Source organism: Aphis gossypii, chromosome X (assembly GCF_020184175.1).
Source record: "Aphis gossypii isolate Hap1 chromosome X, ASM2018417v2, whole genome shotgun sequence".
NCBI lineage: Eukaryota > Metazoa > Arthropoda > Insecta > Hemiptera > Aphididae > Aphis > Aphis gossypii.
The window spans coordinates 13,240,068-13,246,067 of record NC_065533.1 but is presented as its reverse complement, the minus strand read 5'-3'; positions in this window follow the sequence as shown (position 1 = coordinate 13,246,067).

Sequence of the window (6,000 nt, the reverse complement as noted above, 5' to 3'; positions counted from 1 at the left end):
AGATGTAGAAAAATAAATTTTGGTGAAAACTCGAGATAATAATATAAATGCTATAATTTCGTCATCGTTATCGCCAAATTTTATGATTATTTAAAAAAAATATATTTGATACATACTAAAAATAGATATTATAAAGTATAAACTATGTGCTGAAAATTTAATTCATTATTTTGGATTTACGCTGCAGAGACTTTTCTTTTGACGTCTTACATCTTTCTAAAAGCGTAGCTGCTATTAATTAGTAAATCTGTAAATTACAGATAAATATCTACTAAGCCGACATAGTAGACAATGTTTGTTTTGTATCTGCAGGTATAATATTATAGGTTTGTGGGTAACAAAGTCATATAAAGCGTTAATATTATATAATATGTATGTATTTGACGTTGAAAAACTACTACTGATCTATCTGAAAATTATAAATATCAATTCCCAAATGTATTTCGATAAACGAGTAAAATTTTCTTAACTATTATAATAACATTGTAGTATTACACACGCACACCATAAATAAGTATTATCAGTTAGTCAGTTCGGCCTATCGTAATATAACAATAATAGTATAATATTATGTCAATGATTTAAAATTCTCTATTTCTATTTTGCGTTTATACGACGGTAGTAAATATTAAAATATGTCGTGCTCATGAAAATTATGTACAATATAATAAATGTTATTATGGGTAATGCAGGTAATCATATGCATAACTATAATGTATAAATTATTCACCTTATACAAGTATAATGTATTCATTATCCAATTGTACACATTAACCCACGGTGTTCTGAGGATATAAAATATTAATTGTCCTATTAACTCTGGCATTGAGATACTCCGTTTAACGTGTAAAGATAGATCTTCTTTAATCGTAAATTAATTGTGTCGGTATAATTTTCCACACGTCAAACACTTCAAATGGTTCAATATTATGCCTTCGTTGTATTAGCAAAAACCAAATCATATACCTACAGAAAAACGAGTTATTAATTAGAGATTATAATATTATGATTTAAATTGCTAATCCTTATTTTATTGTAAATTTTTATTAAAGTGTTATTTAACCCACTTAGCCGTAGATAATGTATACTACTTTGAGTACTTTCGTCTTTTGTCTACCTAAACGTAACATATCGATGGTGTTTTGTTGAAAGGGCGTATACCACATAATTGAAATTTTTCAGGAGGAACAAAATAGTGTTTTTAAAAATGATACCGTTAAAGTCGATTGATCTCGGATATACCTTCATATAGTAGACATGTTGATAATTTGATAACAATTATCATTCAAATGCTTAAACATATGTGAATTGTATTTATTATCATTCAAAGTGATAGTAGTCAAGGTATGCGCCCTTTTATAACATATATTTTCAAACGCCCGTACGTTAAAAATGTACACATGTGGTATACGCCCTTTATACCAGTTTAATATTTTGAACGCCTTATTGTCTAAAATTATTTTGTGTGGTATACGCCCTTTTAGAATTACAGATTTTTTGAAAGCCTCTGCATAACTTATAATAATCATCGTTTATATTTATTGTTATAACAATAATAATCAATAATAATAATACAATAATATTATAATATTATTATTTGTATAGTAATTTATTTAAAATGGTTGGAAAGCAATCAAAACAAAATTATTTTTAATTTTTTTTACTAATAATATTATGAAAAACAATTAATATATTATAAAGTTACAAAATCAAATAAATTTATATTCCAATAAAAATATAACAACCTTTGTTAATATTGTTAATAGTTTAAAAAAAAAATAGTATCATAATACTAAGATGATTTAATGACCATAAGTAGGTATTAATATTATAAAAACAAGAAATATAAAATTATTATCACAAATTAAAAAATTAAATCATAACTATTAAAATACATGATACAAAATCCTGAAAAAGTATAACAAACTATAAGCATTTTCTTTTGCTAATATAAAAACAACAAATACATTGGTACTATCACAAATTAAAATAATTAAGTCATAATAAAACTTAATAATAAATACAATTTAGATTGAAAATGTATTAGGTAACTAAATTTAAAATCTATTATAGTTTAGTCATCTACTCATCTTCATCAGTTTCTGGAAGATTATCTCTTATTGCAGATTTGTTAATATTGTTAATAGTTTAAAAAAAAAAATAGTATCATAATACTAAGATGATTTAATGACCATAAGTAGGTATTAATATTATAAAAACAAGAAATATAAAATTATTATCACAAATTAAAAAATTAAATCATAACTATTAAAATACATGATACAAAATCCTGAAAAAGTATAACAAACTATAAGCATTTTCTTTTGCTAATAATATAAAAACAACAAATACATTAGTACTATCACAAATTAAAATAATTAAGTCATAATAAAACTTAATAATAAATACAATTTAGATTGAAAATGTATTAGGTAACTAAATTTAAAATCTATTATAGTTTAGTCATCTACTCATCTTCATCAGTTTCTGGAAGATTATCTCTTATTGCAGATTTGTATGGCAGATTTAAATATTCTTGATGGTAACATTTAGGAATAACATTTTTTGTACATAAATTACTTAGGTCCTTATATTTTTCTGGATTTAAAGGTAATTTATTTGTATATAGTTGTTTTGGACTAGCTAATAAAGTTAAACCAGATGATCTTAAGCGTTTGTTTGCTTCTAAGTCAATAATATTATAATTCAGACTTTCAAATGTATAACTAAATTTAATTTTGTTTGGATTATGTTGTCCCAAAATAATACTTCTAATTGCTTTGAATTTTACTTGGCAATCATTAGTATCCTTAATTTTGGGTTTATTAAAAACTGAATTGCACACTTCTGTCCAATCTAAAAAGTCAATATGGCTTAAAACAATTGTTGTGTAGGGACCAGTATTTATTCTAGAGTTTCTAATGACCGTTGCCCACTCAGAAGGGGCCCATATAATTTTTTTTTTAATGTTTTTCTCTATACATGCATGTATTGAGTCTACTGGCATATAGGTATGACCAGGAAGTAAATAATTAATAGTAATAGTTTTGATATTTTTTGAACATCTTACAAGAAAATAATGCAGCATTGAAATCATTTTATGGTTTTTATTTTGCCCAGGACAACTATCACAGTATAAAGCTATGTCCTGAATAATAGGACTTCTCTCATCAACAGATTTCAAATATGAAAATATAATACTGCTTATTTCATTCGATCCCCTAAGACCATCAACCTCTGACCACAAATAACAAAATCCTGCTTTTGAGTTACTTTCATACACACTTAAATTATAGTAAGCTAATTTCCTAGAATAATATAATAACATACTATTACCAGCCGGTGTATTTAATACTTTTTGGAGATCAAAGCTGCAACATAGAAAGCCATCTTTTCCACTTCTTTCTTGATCATTTTTGAACACATCATAGGTAAACTGCTTTTCTTTTAGATGATTTTCTTGTATCCTATTTTCATCTTCGGTTAAATTTTCTCTGTTATTGTAAGCTTCACAGTGGGTGCATTTGTCTTTTTTAGGAACATGTATACCAATATTATATTTATCTCTCCATATTTTTTGAAATGTTGCACTTGAAACTGTTGTCATATTATTATTCAATTTACAATCTTCAACATAGATTCTGTAAACATTTGCCAAACTCTGAAATTCACTGCCAATGTATTTCTTAGTAGAGGAACTCCTACAATAATGGGAAGGTACAGCTGGTAGTTTATTTATAAATGTACTAACATTTTTAATAACTTCTTCAGAGGTTTTGTTATATGCTGATTTTTTACCTCTGTCATCAGTCTTTGATGAAAATAAATTAACTTTATTGTCCCTTGTAAATCTTAATAACTTTTCAGTTATATTCAATGTATTTAATAAAAACTTTCTGCAAACAACTTTGGTAGTGTCATTAAAAGAAAAATAATATTTGTACATATTAAAACGCTTACTTTCATGAGTAACATACTGTCTCTTTGCATCATACCTCTCCATACAGCATAGTAAGTAGTCTCGTTTCCTAGTATGATCAAAATCTTTCCAATATCTATTAAATATTATTAATCTTTCCTCTTCTGTTATAGTATTACATTCATTAGTGCATTTTTTTCCTAAACAAGGGTTTTCTTTCATAATTTTCTTATCAACTGTTACAATACTCCCATCGTTTTTAAGTTTCTTATAAGACTCACCATATAATTTACATTTTTTTTTATTTACTCTGGCAGCTATTTTCCTTTTTTTTACTCCATAATCCTCTATTTCTTCTACATTAAATGAAGTGTCAGCTATAATATTAATATTATCTGAATCACCAGCTTGACTTTGGTCTACATTATCTAATGTACTTTTCTCAGAAATACATTCAACTGTTCTAGGTGACACATATTCATTAAATGAAATACTGTCTGATATATTATCATTATTTATTGTACAACTTAGATTTTCATTTACCATAGTATCATTATTATTAGATATGAAATTAATATTATCATCTATTTCTTTTACATTAAATAAAGGATCAACCCTAATATTAATATTATCTGAACCACCAGATTGACTTTGGTGAACATTATCTGATGTACTGTTCTCAGAAATACATTCAACTGCTCTAGGTGGCACATATTCATCAAACGAAATACTGTCTGATGTATAACCATTATTTATTGTATAACTTAGACTGTCATTTAACACAGTATCATCTAAGAAAACAAAGGTGTCAATTTCATTTATATCTATGTTATTTAAATTATTAAAACAAATATCATTGAGATCTTCTTCTGTTGCAGACGTTACAGTGGAATCTTTAATATTTTCTGAAGTTTTTTTAGCTAAACTTATTAGCATTTTACTTCTAGATGAAGCCATAATCGATACAAAATTAACAACACAATTAAAACCAAAAACTCTAAAAAAAAATACTAAATTAGTAGCCAGTAGGTATAACTAAATACTAATACACAACAATCGTATTGATCATAAATTGCATAATTAATCACAATTATTATTGTCTATAATCTATGATTATTAAGTGTGATTTTCCCTCTAAATTCTTATCAATAAAACAATGACACGAATATTTTTATTATTTGTAGACCATCTGACGTTTAGTTAACTGTCACATAATAAAATGCACATGGTACAATAACATCAATTAAATTATTAATTTGATAAAAACGTGATAATTTAAAACTAGTTAGCTTATACGAGAAAACAACTAGCAATTCCTGTGGTAAACGCCCTTTTAACATTCTCCGTTAAAATATTTTTATATTCTTTAGGGCGTTCAGATTTCTTATATCCGCTATTTAGAGAATAATCCTCAATATTTTAAACCATCCCAATATTACAGATTATGTGCCTAATTTTTCTGAAAATTTTGATACCAATAACTCATTTTTCGATTTTTTGTGGTATACGCCCTTTCAACAAAACACCATCGATATTATACATTATACATTAGCTGAATATTTTGAAAACGTACAATTATTAATCAATACGCAATCAGATTTTTTTCAAGGGAGGAGGATCAATATTTCGTTTGATGTGCCGAACGTTGCGAAACGTTCTTCGTAGTTGTGTATTTTTTTTTTTTTTTTTTTTTGATATCATAATGTGAAACCAAAATCTTTTATGCGACATAAACGGCAGGTATAAGTCATTGGATTTTAATGTGTTGCAAATTACAATACAAAACGTTTTTACGTTTTCCATTCCGTCACAACGATGATGCATCCACTGTAGTACTTTATCGTCGCTTCGGTGCATTTCTATACCTATTATATATTTATCTCTATATTTATATGTTTGTAGTACTTATACAATTTTATTGTAATAATTATTGTCGAGGTCTGAGGAGGAGTTTTTATTTTTATTCGTTCAATTCTAATTATTCAATGAGTATTTCTAACCTAAAGTTCATTTTTTTTTCAATCAACGACGCAGTTGTCCAACGTTTTCATAGCTTCAAATAAAATATTGCCATATCGCTA